Raw genomic sequence first — 16,724 nt, 5'->3', positions numbered from 1 at the left:
GGGGGTCGGTGGGGCAGAGAGGCACCGAGGCAGAGAGATAGAGAGACAGAGAGACAGAGAGTCTGTCTCAAAACAAGCTTTAAAATCCCTCAACCTCTTTTCACATAGCTTTCTTCACCTGTGAGGCGTAATCACAGAAGTCCATCTCAGTGGTTACTGCAAATATTTATATTATCTAAATATTATATACTTATAAAATATTTGAAGTATTTATAGTTGGATCACATCTATGGGATAAATGCTTGTTAATATTGTGAATTATCAATCAAAGTTGTGCTTAATGGGATCCTGAGCTTGGAACAAGTCGCCAGGAGCAAAGAGTGGGTAGAAGATCAAGTCAAAGAACGCGGGGGTTCCTGTTCCCTGACTTTGTTTTTTAAGGGACACTAGCGTCTGAGGATGAGAGGAAAGAATGACTCCGTCGCGGGTCAGAACCTGAGGTATCATTTAGACGGAGCCACGCATTTCCCATTTCCTGGAGGTGATGCTGGTTCACTGACAGCTCACACAGGTCAATCTCTGTGACTCACCGACCATGGAGAAAGCCACGCCCCCTGCTCCCTGTCACTCACAGCCATGGATGCTGCGCGCGCAGGTCTAATTGCTCAGCCCCTTCACATCCACTCAGGTCAACCCTCATGGACCCATCGGAGCTTCAAAGCCTCCACTGAGACTGCATACAAGCCCGTCTTCCCTCCATTTCATCCTCTTCCTTCTCCCCCCCCCTGCCCCCACTACGTCACCTCCTTAGAGAAGGTCAGATCTGGATTCTTGGAGCATCAGGCTCTCTATTGACCAATGGTATCATGCGGACTGTGGAATGACTCATTTTCCCAAGCTGACAACCACCTTAGGCTTTGTTCTATCTGGCCTTCCACAAGGGGGGCTGGTGTCTCCTACCACAGTGGAGGCTGTGTAATTATAGTTAAGAGAAAGAAATTATGGTAGAATTCCTCCTCTCATGCCTGTGAGACCATGGGTTCAATTCCCAGAACAGTACTTAAAAGAGGGGAAGGAAGAGAAATAGCGCCAGGCGTGCCTGTCGTTCACTGTGTGTTTGTATAAATATGATGCGTGTGCATGCTCACATGCGTTGGTGCAAATCCCAGTACACGTGTGCCACAGTTTGCACGTGGAGGCTGGAAGACAACTTTCATCTAGGCAGTGGTGGTGCGTGCCTTTAATCCTAGCAGTGGGGAGGCAGAGGCAGGCTGATCTCTGAGTTCGAGACCAGCCTGGTCTAAGTAGTGATTTCCAGAATGGCCAAGGCTACGCGGAGAAATACTGTCTCAAAGAACAAAAACAAAATGAGAAAAGACTCTGAGGAGTTGATTTTCTCCTTCCACCGTGGATTCCTTGTGGAGATACCTTCCCCGCTTCTGCCCCGTGGGTCCTGGGAGTGACGTCTTGAGGCAGCGAGCACCTTTGCCAACTGAGTCCTTTTGCGGTTCCATGTAAGGGAGGATTTTTTAGCGTAACGTTGAAGGGTTTGTCGCCAGACTTCGGTACCCATTCCCGATGAGCGAAGCACAGAGAAGTTTGATTTTCCACAGCACCGTTTCTCAGCCTTCCTAATGCTTTAACCCTTGAACACGGTTTCCTCATGTCCTGGTGACCCCAACCATAAAACTATTTCCCTTGCCATTTCATAACTGCAGTTTTGTTACTGTATCGAATTATAATGTAAACGTCTGCTTCCCAGTGTTCTTAGGATCAGTAGACCCCAAAGGGGTTACAACCCACAGGTTGAGTGCCGTTGATCTAGAGGAAAGTATTTTGTTAAGCGCTGGCCTTAAGAAGTAGGTGCTGGGGGGTTGGGGATTTAGCTTAGTGGTAGAGCGCTTCCCTAGCAAGCGCAAGGCCCTGGGTTCAGTCCCCAGCTCCGGAAAAAAAAAAAAAAAAAGTAGGTGCTGGGGGCTGGAGCGATGGCTCAGCGGTTAAGAGCACTGACTGCCCTTCCAGAGGTCCTGAGTTCAATTCCCAGCAACTACATGGTGGCCCGCAGCCATCTGTCTGAAGATAGCAACAGTGTGTACTCATATAAATAAAATAAATAACCTTAAAAAGAAAAGAAGAAGCAGATGCTATCCTGACCATTTTACAGGCAAGGAAACTGAGGCCCTGTAAGGTAAAGTAACTTGCCCCAAGTCACACAGCAATGTCTTCTTTACTACCCTACAACCACCCTGTGTCTGACCCAGGAGCTTCTGGGTTGGGGCAACTTGTCCTCCACCCTGCTTTCTACAGATTTCTACTACTGTCTCCATCAGTGTCTCTCCAGGCACTTAGAGGATAAGTCTGGGTTTGCAGGTGGCCAGATTTGACCAGGAGGGGAGACCAAGCATTTCTCTCTGTGGGAGAGAGGTGACTAACCCCTCAGGGCTGGGGAATGGGGAGTCTTAGAGAGAAGTGGGAGATACTAAAGGCTAATCAAGGTTCTGTCTCAAACTATAAACAACTAGGGCTCTGGCAGCACCAGCGCACAGACAAAAGGCAGACAGGAACAACTCATCTACTCATACAGGGAAGCAGGCATAGCCTACGCCCAGAGTAGGAATTAAATGTTTTCCTCAAAGCAGTAAGGAAGACTGTGGAGAAAGCCAAGCGGTGACTCTTAGGTCTGAGCCTGAGTGACAGCCTGCGTTAGTGAGTAAAGGCCCTTAATTTGTACCTGTGCGTTGTGAATTCTTTACTGACCTAACCGTGGGGAACAAAAGTAATAGTTAGGACTGAGTTGCCCAACGCACACTGTCATTTGAAAGATGCCTCTATGGCTTTTATATTTATATCGATCTGTTGCTGTATATATGTGGAGAGACTGAGAGACTGTGAGACTGCTGGATCAGGTATATTCATCAGAGTTCTTGGTTGGCTGAGAGAGAAAAAATAACTCCAACAACAACAACGACGATGACAAAAATATCAATAGCGTAGCCCTGTGTGGTGGTGGCCCACGCCTTTAGTCCTGGTCTCTCTGGAGGAAGAGGGAAGCAGCTCTCTGTGAGTTCGAGGCCAGCCTGGTCTACAGAGTGAGTTCCAGGGCAGCTAGGGTAACTTAGTGAGACCTTGTCTCAAAAGTAAATAAATGAAGTAACAATTATTCTGCCCGGTGTGGCGTTACGGGGTTGTGGTTTTGGTACCTAGGATATAGATGCAGGAGAGTTAGCTATTCAAAGTCCTCTTCTGCTACGTAGCAAGTCTGAGGCCAGCCTGGGCTACGTGAGACACTGTAATAATTATTATTCCTTACTTGCCCACACTCGGATCCAGGAGCTCAAAGATATGAGTGTCCTGACCAGATCTGCCTGCCTTTCCCAGTGGGAAAATTGCAGCTCCCCGGAGCTAAATCTCAGTTTCCCTCGCATTGGCTCTAATCGATCACATACACGGGCTCTAACCAACTTCGTGTCTAGGTTGGGCCATCCAACCTCGATGCGGAGACTGTGAGGCAGAAGCTCCATTGAAAGCGAAGGTAGGGCTTGGCCCAGGGGAGAGGGGTTTCCTAGAGGCAACAGCAGGGGCCGATTCATTCCTGTGAATCCTCCTAAGGAAAAGCCACCAATAAAGAGGACAGTACAAGGATGGCCTCATTGTTTGAGCACCCACTATGTGCTAGGCACTCATATGTGCTCGGCAAGCCGAATACTTTGTGTGCATTGTCCTCTGTATCTTCACAGCCCTTGTTTATTACTTCTCCTTATCTTGACTCAGAGTTCAGGGAATTGGCCCAAGTCCGTGTAGATAGTAAGGCGTGGACTTAGGTAGTTATTTTCCAAATCTAAACTCTTGGCTTCTCTGGGAACTGCACAGTCTCTGTCTCTCTCTATCTCTGTTTCTGTCCCTGTTTCTCTTTCTGTCTCTGTCTCTCTAGCTCTGTCTCTCTGTATCTCTCTGTCTCTGTCTCTGCCTCTTGTCTGTCTCTCTCTGTCTCTGTCTCTCTAGGAATTGATAGCTTCATGTCAAAGGAGATGCCCAGGGCCTGCTAAGAGGTCACTTTGCAAGCCTTTATGGAATGTGAAGATGGCAGGCCTCATTCCGATGACCACAGAGCCCTTGTTTTAGGGTGGCACCTGCACACCCAAAGTTTGTCATCAAGGGAAGAACAATCCAAGACCGACCGTGAGGACACAGGGTCTGCATTCCTTGCCACCACCTTGCCGCCCACAGGACTGGTGGCCAAGGGTGTGCCATGCAGGGACGTGCTCGGGCTGACTTCCTGTTCTACTAGCCAGTTTGTCCTCCAATAAACTCCCCTAGTGTCTGTCAATTTCCACATCTATTAAATGGGCACAGTAGCATCTTCCTTAAGGTTTATAGGAATCTCTTATTTTTTTTCCTCTCTCTCTCTCTCTCTCTCTCCTCCCTCTCTGGGGTCCTGGCGAGTGTATGCTGACTCTTTTTTTTTTTTTTATTCATTTATTATATATAAGTACACTGTAGCTGTCTTCAGACACACCAGAAGAGGGCATCAGGTCTCCTTACAGATGGTTGTGAGCCACCATGTGGTTGCTGGGAATTGAACTCAGGACCTCTGGAAGAGCAGTCGGGTGCTCTTAACCGCTGAGCCATCTCTCCAGCCCTGCTGACTCTTTTAAAATAAGAGTTTCTTAGGTGTGGCCACTCACATCTGTAATCCCAGTACCTATGAGGCTGATGCAGGAAGATCACCATAAGTTCGAGGCCAGCCTAGAAAAGAAGTTTCAGACCACCCAAAGCTGTACAGAGAGTCCGTGTCTCAACAAATTAATAGGTACTCGTCCTCCAGTAGCCCCCTCCCCAATACTCCCTTGCTTCCTACACCATCCCTTTTCTCCTCCTTGGGGAGACTTAGCAAGAGCAAGCAGAAATGGCGGCTAAGTACCTTTTGCCTTTCTCTTTCTCTCCAGCAGCTCTCGTAACACTGCGTGACCTCAGTGCCATTCAGTCCCTGAGCTCTGAGTTCAAATCCAGCTCAGCCTCTCTCTTCCTAGCCTTGTCTCTCTCCTTCCATGCCAACTCTTTTCAGGTGAGAAGGGAATCCCCACCCCCACCACATCCTCCGCGCCCCATGAGACCTGATGCAAACCCTGTCTGCAAAGCCGCCTGCCTGCCCGCTGGGGGTTTGTTTATTCACTGGGTGAGAGGGACAGGGCTGAGTGAGCCATGCTGCGCTGCGTGCAGGGCAGGACCAGAGAAGGATCTGGGAAACAGAGGGGCCCTCCGAGGCTACTCCACTTCCCATCTCCTGAATAATTCATGACAAATAAGATGACTGGGCCAGACCTGGGCCCTCCCTTCTCCTGACAGGGAAGGGAGAAAAGTTTCTAATTACAGATCAGCCTGCCTGTCTCCCCCCCACCCTCGCCCTTGGGCGCTGCACACAGGGGGTATTTATGGGACGAGACCCGAGGGGAGGGCCTCTGTCCCTGCCCCTTTACCGGAGGAACTCAACCCGGTTTGAAATTGTAGCTTTGCCCAGACAAAGTGCGGGGAGGGGAGGGGTCACTGTGGAAATTTAGAATCCATGGGCCGGAAGAGGCAAACCTGTGGAGAGGAGCGGTCAAGGAGGATGCATCCAGAAAGAAGCCAGGTCAAGGGGGGAGCTCTGGGGAGGGCCCCGGGAACAGGAGGGCAGAGATTTGCCAAAGTCCTTGCTTGGGCCGCAATATCTGCGCGGCTTGCCAAAGCCAGCTCCTTCGCAGTGACCTCACCTGTAAAATGGGAGCTCTTTCTTCTTCCCATCCTGCCTGGGGAGTTGCAAGAGCTGATGTACGGGCAGTGTATGGAGCCTCTGCGGAGGTGGCTTAACGGGGGTAAAGAACATGCCATGGAGGCATGAGGACCTGAGTTTGGATCCCCAGCACCCACCTAAAGGCTGGGTGTGGCAGCCCCCCCCCCCCCGGCCGCCGCTATAATCCCAGTACCGGTGTGGTGTTGGTAGTGAGAATGGAGGAAGTCCTAAGTCTAGCCAAAACAGGTTTGCTCCGGGTTGAAAAAGAGAAGCTGTTTTCTAAAAAGTAAGCTGTCTAAAGCCACCTCTGACCTCCACATCCACAGTGTACACACAGGTGAGCGTACACACATATACATATGCATGCATGTTTATTAGCAATAGTACAGTTATATGTTAGCACATGCATATAACAGTAGACACATATTATATATATGTATATGTGTATGTGTGTGTATATATATATGTATATATATATATATATATATATATATATTCTTTACATTGTACCACATCCCTAGAGAAGACAGATGACCAAAGGCAGCATGAGAGGGGTTGCTGGAGAAGACAGGAGGCAGTTAGCACGAGGCCTCTCTGTGAGGTCTCTTGGCCAGAGTGCAGCAGTGCAGTCCTGGCATGTGTGAGGCTCCGGGTTCCATCCCCAGAGACCTCTTAAAGAAAAAGAAAAATGGCCTTCACTCAGGCATGGAGTCGCACGCCTTTAATCCCAGCAACTCAGGAGGCAGAGGCAGGAGGATCTCAGTGAGTTCAAGGCAAGCCTGGTCTACAGAGTGAATTCCAGGACAGTCAGGGCTACCCGGTGAGACAGCATCTCGATGATATAAGTTTAAAAGTGAAGAATGAAAGACGGCATGGTCTTCACGAGTGATACCGCTCTAAGGACATCTTCTCTGGTGTCTCTGTGTGGTCTACACTGGTCTCAATTTTGGGTTCCCACTTCCACCACAGCGGGCCCACAATAATAATTCTTTTAAAAGTATAAGGACAGGATGGGGATGTGGATAAAAGAGTGTTTGCCCAGCATGCACCAAGCCCTGGATGGATCTCCAGTACTGTGTACATCAGGGATGGTTGGTGTGTGCCTGTAATCTCAGAACATGAGAGGTAGAGGCAGGAGGATCAGGGGTTCAAGGTCATCCTCAGCTACAGACCAAATTCAAGGAGACCTTGTCTTCAAGTAAAAGAAAGAATATGTTTGCATTGGGGATTTGGCTCAGTGGTAGAGCGCTTGCCTAGCAAGTGCAAGGCCCTGGGTTCGGTCCCCAGCTCCGGAAAAAAAAAAAAAGAAAAAAGAAAAGAAACAAAGAATACGTTCTCCAGGACTAGGCTGCCTGGGTTCCTCTGTTAACTCTGACTTTTTCCAGACTGTGTCAGCTTGGGAAAGTTTCTCTCCCTCTCCCCTCCCCCTCCCATTCCCCCAAATCTGGATTCATGAAGGCAGAACAAAACAAACACTTATAGCAACTCCAACTCTTCAACAGAAGAGGCACAGTAAGCGAGGGCATTTATTGAGCACCTGCAGTATACAGATCTAGCGCTCTCTTGTGAGCCTGTTCTCAGCGAAACCAGGACGTGTCCACCTTCGCTGTCTGGATGGAGAAGCTGAGATGGAACAAGTGCCGGCCACCGCACCGAATCCCCAGAACGAGCTAGACGCGGAGGAGTTCCTGTAGGATTCCATGTCTGCAGAGTTCTAGAACGCGCACACTAATCTATGGTGACAGAAAGCAGATGAAGGGTTGCCTGGGAACAGGAGGAAAGGACACAGGCTGTCAGGGGCACGCGGGGTAGTTTCAAGGAGATGGAAATGTCTTTCATCTGACTGAGCCACTCCGGAGGATGTACTTGTCAATGTTCATCGAACTGGACACTCAGAATGGGTGTCTTGCCTTGCTTGAAAATTATACTTCAGCGAAGCTGCTTTTTTTTTTTTTTTTTTTTTCAACAAGGAAGTATATAGCTGTGATTCCTCCGGATCCCTGCGACGCATTTTACACTATTTGAGAGTCTGACTTCAACCTCATTTGTGGGCAGATTCCCCTCTGCCTCCCCAGTGCTGGGATTAAAGGTGTGAGCCACCACTCCAGGCTCAGCAACAATTTTACCACCGCCACCACCATCCCCTTTCAGTGCTGGGGACAGACCCAGAGCCAGAGCATACTAGGCACTTCTACCACAGAGCCACACCACACCCTCAGGCCCTGGCCCTCAGTTTGATTCTTAAACCCAAGTCGTTAAGATCAAGAGTTAGGACACGGCCACTCTGGTCTTGCTGGATGCCAAGGTCACCAGGTCTGTTGGACGAACAGACAAAAGTGGACGGATGGACTAGCTGCCCTGCCCATTATAACAGATCTTCCCCTTACTAGCTATGTGGCTTTGGGTAACCCCCCCGCACCCCTCCCCCAACATACCAGCCTTCATTTCTGTCTCTCAAAAATGGAGGTCACAGCAGCTCAAATCTGGAGGGATGTTCTATGAGTTATAGGAACCCCGGAGCAGGGTGTATGGTACACTTCTGCAGAGCAAAGGGGATTACCAACTTGAAGCCAGCCTGGGCTACAGGCTTCAGGCCTAGCCTAGGCTACATACACACTGAAGTCCCATCTTAAAAACAAACAAACAAAAAGAAAAAACCAGAGCCAGCCATGTCAAACGCTTGGAAGCTGTAGCCATAGTAAGGGCTAGGTAATTGTTAGCTGCCCCTATTGTGATTGAAGAGCCTGGAGCTAGAAAGGGCATAGAGGGGGAGGGGGCGCTCTGCCCAACCTGAGGTGGGAGATGGGCCAAAGATGCTTTCCCAGAGAGGTGATACTTTCCCGAAGGGACTGTGGCCAGTTCAAGTGGTCTTGGGGGGGTGGTTTGGGGAGTGGGAGGGGAATGGGAACAGCTTGGAGCAAACGCTCAATAAATATTTACTCAATAAATAAAAGTAGGCGATTTGAGGAGGGCTGCCAGTAACCAGGGGGACACAGCAGACCTGCTAGAGCGGTCTGGGGGGTCCTCACTCAGGAGGCGGAGTCTGGGTGGCTGCACTAGTGACACTTTTCCACCCCACCCTGTCCCCAGATAGACTCGGGACCCCCACCCCCTGGACCCGCGTCTCGGAGCCTATAGAAGGGATGCTGCTGAGGGCTGGGGGCCAAGGGTCCTCGAGGGCCTTCGCCCCTAATGAGAATAGGCCGAGTCCCCACGAGGCGCCTCTCCCGTTGTCCGAGCCACAAAGGAGAGGGATCAATGCGAGGCGGGAGCGGCCGAGGGGCCTCCTCTTTGTGCGGCTGTCTCGGGCCTGTTTGCGCCGCCGTCTCCGCGCCCCCATTGATCAGGCATGTGGAAAGATTCCGCCTCCCGGGCTCCCTTTGTGGCCGCGTTGCCAGGCTGCGGCCGGCGTGACTGTGGCGCTGCGCGGGGGCGCTCCCCCTGCGGTGGGCACGGGCTTGCGACCGGGCGGGGTCCCAGGAGGGTGGCGATCGCCGGATTTAGTAAGCGAAAATCGAGGAGGCCCGATTTGCTTACAACAGATAATAAAAGCAAAAGAAAAAAAAAAAAAAAAGAAAGAAAGAAAAAAGAAAAAAATCCCAAATAGTGTGTGTGTGTGTGTGGGGGGGGAATGCTTATACCACGTGTTGTCTGACATGTAAACTTCACTCAAGTATCTTGGATCTTATTTGGCGTCCTAGGAGACAGGGAGGCTGGTGTTTACCACCGTCCTGTGGGATTTTGTTTGTGAGCTTGCTTTGTGTTTTGGCCACTTCTGCACACACCCTCTGAACTCCACCCTCATCCGCCTCCCGCTCCCCCACCAGCCAGGCCACTCGGTGTAAACCTGGCTGGCCTGGTACCTATAGTGTGGCCTGGACTGGCTTCAAATTCAACATGCTGCCTCGGCCTCCCAAGAGCTAGGATGATAGGCTTTCGAATACTACCTAGCTGGACTAAAATGAAATCAAATTTTTTATTATGCTGGGGATTGAACTCTATTAGCGCTGAACCACACCTCCAGACAGAAACTATCATGTATTACTTCCTCCTCGCTCTCTTTCTCCCTCCTTCCTCTCAAACCTCCCCCCTCCCCCCCGGAACTGACATGGTCATATCCACGGATGCCTTTGAATTCCTGGTCCTCGTGTTTCCATTTCCCAGGTTCTGGTTTTTTTTTTTTTTTTTTTTTTTGGAGCTGGGGACCGAACCCAGGGCCTTGCGCTTCCTAGGTAAGCGCTCTACCACTGAGCAAAATCCCCAGCCCCCCAGGTTCTGTTTTTAAGTGGAAAAAAAAATTGTTGCTGTTTGAGACAGGATATCACTATGTAGCCCAGGCTAGCCTACGATCCTGCCTTAGCTTCCCAAGTGCTAGAATTATAGAACAGATAATAATAAAATAAAAAAAATAATAAATAATAAGCAACTATCATCATCACCCTCACTTTTATTGTTATTGAGACCAGGTCTCACTATGTAGGTCAGCTGGACTTTAACTCACAGAGATCCACCTGCCTCAGCCTCCCGAGTATGAGGATTAAAGGTGGATGCTACCACATTTGGCTAGATTGAAAATATTAACAGTCATATAATAAATAACATATATGTCTATGCTAATGTGAATGGATTTTTTTTAAAGATGTATTCTTCATGTATGTGGATGTGTGTGCGTGCGCTCACACAAATGCCATAGGACCTAGTATAAGTTCACAGAGGCCAGAAGAGTACATCAGATACCCCGGAGCAAGAACTACAGGCAGAAAGATGTGAGTCATCTAGGGTGGGTGCTGGGAACTGAACTTGGGTCCTCTGGAACAGCAGCAAGCCATCTTAACCATGGAGCTGGTATTCCCGTCCCAAACTTGGACAAATTTGCTGGCCAAGTTTTACCTATGGGGGCTGCCGAGGACTGCATCCACACCAGGATGTTCTCTTTGCACTAGACGGTTCCCGGGGACTGATTGGAACTCCCTTCCCAGGGAGCAGCCACCCGAGTGACCTCTGCGAGAAGGTTCGAGGCATCATCCGAGTGGAATTGTCCAGTCCATACCATGCGTCCAGGTGTTTTCGTCAGCGCCGAGAGCGGCTGAGGCTTTCTCCATGCCGCGTGTTGGAGCCACCTTTGTCACTGGCTGAGGAGTCTCCTGCTGCCTGCCTGTGTCACAGTTTGCTCTCCCACTCTGCAGGCGAGGGATGGGTAGCCACAACTCTTTCCCGGGAGGGTTTTCTTTTCGAGACAGGGTGTCACTATGCTTACCTAGATTGGCTTCAAGCTCAGAGATCTGCTCGCCTCTCTGCCTGCTGGATCAAAGGTGCCCTACAAGGCCTTTCCCCTTTCCAGTTTGGCTATGACTGCATCTGTACCAGTCACTGCCACGGCTTCAATATATTTCACCAAAGCAAAAAGACGGCGGGTTCAAAGACTTCACTTGCTACTTTCATTTCTCCTCCTGCGCATGAACTCTGCCTGAAACTGTAATGGATTTATGGGAGTCCTGAGACTGCCTTCTTCTGCAGAGCCACCGTCTTAAGCCTTACTGGAGATTAGAAGTTACTAGAACAAACAAGACTGGAGATAGAACATCAGAGCACTTGCCCAGTATGCACAGAGTCTCGGCTAGCACAGGTGTGGGGAGAAGGCAGAACAGGATGGCTTAGAGTGAACCCCAAACGAAAGAGACCCTCTGCTCCTAGGTTTGTCCACCGATGGTGTTAATTATCTCCCTAGGTAGTTAGGAGGCAACATGGGATAACACTAGGAAAAATACACAGCAGGGCACAGTGTTGCTGTAATCCCAGCACACTAGAGACCCAGAAGCCGAAGACATCCATCTTAGTCCCCATGAGGCAGCGGTGATTTCCGGGCCAGCCTGGGCTACATAAGATCCTGTCTCAAATCAAGAACAATAGAAAAAAACGAACCAAGGCTAGCCTGCATGGGGAGTCACTATCAGGCTTTTATGACTGTTTTCAATATTACTTTACATTTGTTCCTTTACTCATCACAGGGGACGTGTGTGCGCTGTGGTGTGCATGTGTGGCAGTCAGAGGAAAGCTTGGGGGAGTTGGTTCTTTGCTCTCAGCACCAGGATCTAGGGAATCAAACTCAGGTTTGTCACACTGGGTGGCCACAACCTTTGCTTGTTGAGCCACCTCACAGGCCCTCCTATCAAGTTCTTCACCCCGAACTGGTGAGCCAGGCACATCGGATGGCTGCCTCATCCGATCGAGTCATTTGAGGTAGATACTACTGTCACACTCCCATTTCACAGATGGGCAAACAGAGGCAGAGGGAGGCCAAGTCACTTGCTAAGAAGGCATGATAAAGGGCAAAGGTACCTCACAGTTTGGTCTCCTGAGCCTGGCCCCAGAGGGATGTGGCTCCTACCTACAGAACAGAGCAGGGTATAAAGATGAACTGTGTGCTTCCGCATTCCCACCGCTGTGCCCTACTGGTACCTACCTCAAAGCTGAGTGGCTATTTGGAAGGTGGGTGGAGCTTAGACGTACTTTTGGGGTGGGGTGGGGGACAGGACTACAGGATAACAGGTAGGAAGAGGGGAGGAAGCAGGAAGCAGGAAGCAAAGCCTATAGAAGGCCTATAGAAGCCAGGCCCTCCTCCAGTGGCAGCCGCTCGGAATCGCTACCTGCTACCTGAAGGGCACAGAGCACAGGGCACAGAAACTGATGATCTCAGCGGATTAGCGGACCAATCCCGACCTGATCCTGCATCCCAAAGCTGGGTCTGCACAATCCCATTTCGAGCCAGCTTTCTTTAGTGAGCTACTTAGGGAGGAGACACCGGGGCACAACCTTCTTAGAGGGCCTCTGCGCCCAATGCCCAGTCTGGAGCTCCGGGCTGAAAATGACCTGCCAACAATCCCTTACAGTCTGGGGCACCCAGAGTCTCCCCTTTAGCCTGGACAGTATGGGGGTGCCCCAGAGTCTCCCCTTCAGCACAGAACAGTATGGGTGCACCCTGGATTCTCTCCTTCAGTTCAGACAATGTGGGTGGGGGCGCTCCAGCGTCTCCCCTTCAGTCCAGTGTGGTGTACCCCCGAAACTCATCCCCAGGCTGAAGATGTGCCCCCAGCACAGAGTTCACTGGGTTTTCTCTTTCCACCACCTTTAGTTCTTTTCTGGCACAACCATCAGACCATCCAGACAGAGACCCCTGTATGAGTTAGGTAGGGGCTTGGACACACTTTGACCCCAGGCTGACCTTCAGTTCTGGGATCAAAGGAGTCTCTTGCCCCAGCTCCCTAGGCAGTTAGAAAACACAGGAGAGACTCTGAAAAACCTTTTTTTTTTTTTTTTTTTTTTTTTTTTTTTGACACAGTGCCTGTAACTGCAAGCTGGCCTCTAATTCCCAGTAATGCCAAGGACGACTTTAAGTTTCTGATCCTCCCGCCTCCCAAAATGCTAGGAACACAAGGATGTATCCCCAGGACCTCTGGGTCTATGTGGTGCTGTAAATTAATCTCGGGACTTGTCTATACTAAGTAGCAATCCATATCCTCAGCCTCAAGTATAGCTTTTCAAAAATACCTTTTTGCTTTTTAATTTTAATTTGTGTACATGCAACTGGATGGAAAAAAATTTTTTATTTATATGAATACACTATAGCTGTCTTCAGACACACCAGAAGAGGGAGCCAGATCCTATTACAGATGGTTGTGAGCCCCTATGAGGTTGCTGGGAATTGAACTCAGGACCTCTAGAAGAACAGTCAGTGCTCTTAACCACTGAACCATCTCTCCAGCCCAGAGGGGAAAGAATAAGAGAGAGCCTTACTATACAGCTCTAGCTGTCTTGGAACTCACTCCACAGACCAGGCTGGCCTTGAACTCTCGGAGATCTCCCTGCCTCTGCCTCTGGAAAGTGCTGGGATTAAAGGTGTACACCGTGAAACTTGGTCTCGGTTATAAACTTTAAGGTAATCAAACCACAGAGTCAGTGGTGTAGAACTCAGTTCTCTACCTACAATATAGTAAGGCTTTGGGCCGATGCTGATGCAGGGGTCTGGGGTAAGTCCCTCCAGTTCTTCCTTGTGACCCTTGGGTCTCAACATGTGCTGCCTCCTGGGTTTCGAAGCTTCAGGAACCAAAGAGGGTCCAGGAGTCAAAGAAACAAAACCCAAGTTTTGGGGTGAGGAACTGGCTGCAAATCCTGTGTGTGTTCCTTCCTTCCTCAGACAATTGTATCATCTGTAAATACTATTGATCAAGTCGTGCTCAGGGCAAGGGTAGGCCTGGGTGTATAGCTTATGTGGTAGAGTACTTGCCTAGCATACTCAAGACCCTAATTTGGATCTCCAGCACCACAGGCAAACAAAAACCTGATTCAGAAATTACCTCTCAAGTCAGACAGGGTGCTCCATACCTGTAATCCCAACACTCAGGAGGCTGAGGCAGGAGGATCAGGAGTGCAAGGCCTGACTAGGCTGTGTAGGTAGATGGTGTCTCAAAACAAGGGCGGAAAGAGAGGGACATAGAAGGGGAGGGAGGGAGGGAAAATGAAGTCAGAGGCTTGCCCAAGACACCCACCTACAAAGTTTTATAGACAGGCTCAAGTCCCCCTGACTCTAAAAACAATGGTTTTTCCACGGAGAAAGGACTAGAGCAGTGTCAGCCACTTAGCCAGGCAGGCAGGCCCCGGTGTGGTGTCTTGGTGTGTCACCACTGGGAGAGGCATTGCAGTGACCTCCAGGAGAGAGCTAGGCACAAGATGGACTAGGCATAGCAGGTTTCTCCTTTCCCTCTGAGGGGGTGGCGTCTGGGATTACCGGATCAGTGTAATCCTGTGGGTGGGTGGGAAGCGGGTCAGGTGGGGGGAGAAAGGGCAACTGCAGCGGCCCAGAGGCAAGATCCAGCTTGGGGCTTGGAGGAAACTACAGGGCAGGCAGCTGCGGGGCTGGGAAACAGGGCGAGCCTGGGCCAGGCAGGGCGGTGGATGCACTAAGAACTTTCTAACCACGTTTTTTTTTACTTGTCTTCTCCTTTCTCTTCTCCCTTTCAATGCCTTCTGTTTCTCAGGCAGGGGGCCAGGGCTGTCTTCCGTCTTCCCCGCTTCTTCTCAACCCGCGCTCCCCCTCCCCTCTTCATCCTCTTCTGAACAGCCGCCCCGCCCCCACAGGTCCAGTTCACACCCACCCCTTTCCCCTCCCTTCCCCTCCCCCCTCCCCCCCCCAAGACAATGAGGACTGAACCCTGAGACCGGCAAACCAGGGCATTGTCCCTTTAAGGAATCCCGAAATCCCGGACACCCCACTCCTCCCCCACCTGAGAACCAATTTGGGTTCCCGAATTCAAGTAGAGGCTTTTGTGCGTCACGTGTTTGGGGGAACAAAGCCCTCTGCGGCAGGAATAAAAGCTCCCATTCAGGAGCCGTTTGTTCTCCTCCTAAACGTTTCCACTCCAGCCTTGCCTCTCCCGGGTTCCCAGGGCCGCCCAGCTCGGCCTCACCTTCCCTCCTCAGCTTTAATGCCCTACCCAAAGCAGGTGGCCGCAGACCCACCTTTACTCCCCGAGAGATCAGATGACACCATCTGGCCCTGGGCTGTGCCCTGCGTGCTCTGCCTCTCTCTCTCTCTCTCTCTGTTCACCTCCTCAAGACATCTGAGGAGACTGAGGCTCACCGAGTTTAGGTAGCTGCCTATCCCTGCCAGAAAGGGAGTCTGGACAGTTAGCTGGTCCTAAAGACAGGGGGGACTAAGTCAAGACAGGCAGCCTGTGGGGTCAGTCACCCGCAGGGAGGAGGTCACAGTCATGGCTAAGCCTTGAGGCAGACAAGAAGGAGTCTCATCTTCGAGGGAAATCGAGGGAAATCGTGGGTCGGTCAGGACCACTGTGGAAGAGCCAGAGAGAATAGGCTAAGTGGATACTTGAGTCGTCTTTAACCCCAGCACTCAGGAGGTAGAGGCAGGTGGATCTCCGTGAGTTCAAGGCTAGCCTGGTCCACATAGCAAGTTCCAGGCCAGCCGTGGCTACTTAGTGAGACCCCAGCTCCAAAATGAAAAGGGAAGGGAGGAAAATCTATTGATCTGAGATTTTAATTGGTATGTTAATCACCAGGAAGGTTGGTGAGTAGAGTGTAATCCCATCTGTGTAAGATTCTGTTCTAGCACGCACAGTTCACAAGTGCCTGGACCACCAGAGCAGCCAATGCCTCTGGCATCTGTGGGCACCTGAAGTCACATGTACACGTTTTATTGTAACCCACCTCCCCAAACCCGTTCCTGCTGCCTCAGCCTCTGTTGCTAGGGTTGCAAGCATACCGGGCAAACAGGGCTGCTTCCCCCTCTTTCTGCTACTGGGCTTTGAACCAGGGTCTTCGACACGCTAGGCAAGCATTCTACCTCGGAGCTGTGCATGCTCAGCCCCTAGTTAGCCACCTCAGAGTGTGCCTCGTGGCCTCTTCCCAGTGCTCTGCAGCACCGATTCCTTCCACTTCTACCTCTTTTCACCTCAGGGATGGCTATGGCTCCTGCTTCTCCAACCCGTCGAGTCCAGGCAGCTCCTGACCTGCCTTCTGCTTCTTGAGATTCAGCCCAGTTTTGGTATTTCGAGTAGACGGAAGTGCGTGGCACTTTCTGTCTAGCTAAGCAGATCTGTGCTTGCTTCGCATTGGTTTTTTGTTTATGTGTGTATACACGTGTGTGCAGGTGTGCATTAACAAGTGTGTGTAGGTTAGGGGGTCCGTGTTGAGTGTCTTCATTGATCCCTGTTTTGCTTTTATTTATCTTTTTTGTTGTTGCTTTTGTTTGTGCTTTTTGGTGTATGTGTGTAGTGTGTGAATGTATGTGTATGTGTGTGTTTACAAATGTGTGGACACAAATTTGTGTTATGCATATGTGTGTGTATGTGTGCATGCCCGTGTGTGTGCACATGTGCATGTGTGTATGTGTGAGTTGGCATGTGTGTGTACGCAGGTGCGTGTGTGTGCCCATGTGTATTTGTGTGTGTATACACCCACATGTGCGTGCATGCCTGTGTACATGTGTATATGTGTATGT

General features: G+C 50.4%; 1 protein-coding gene and 1 long non-coding RNA gene across 2 annotated transcripts in view; one reads left to right on the top strand and one right to left on the bottom strand.

Moving 5' to 3' along the window:
* Msi1 (musashi RNA-binding protein 1) overlaps positions 1-16,724 on the top strand; it is a 92,646-nt gene that overhangs the window by 25,018 nt on the left and 50,904 nt on the right. The window lies entirely within an intron of this gene.
* On the bottom strand, positions 7,203-8,972 carry LOC102547958 (uncharacterized). Its single transcript, XR_015634876.1, has 3 exons — positions 8,501-8,972; positions 8,146-8,249; positions 7,203-7,474 (listed from the first exon to the last, which is right to left on the bottom strand). It is a non-coding gene; the product is annotated as an uncharacterized LOC102547958 (long non-coding RNA).

The sequence above is a fragment of the Rattus norvegicus genome, chromosome 12, assembly GCF_021556685.1.
Source record: "Rattus norvegicus strain SHRSP/BbbUtx chromosome 12, alternate assembly SHRSP_T2T, whole genome shotgun sequence".
Lineage (NCBI taxonomy): Eukaryota > Metazoa > Chordata > Mammalia > Rodentia > Muridae > Rattus > Rattus norvegicus.
This window is presented reverse-complemented; position numbering and strand designations above follow the sequence as displayed.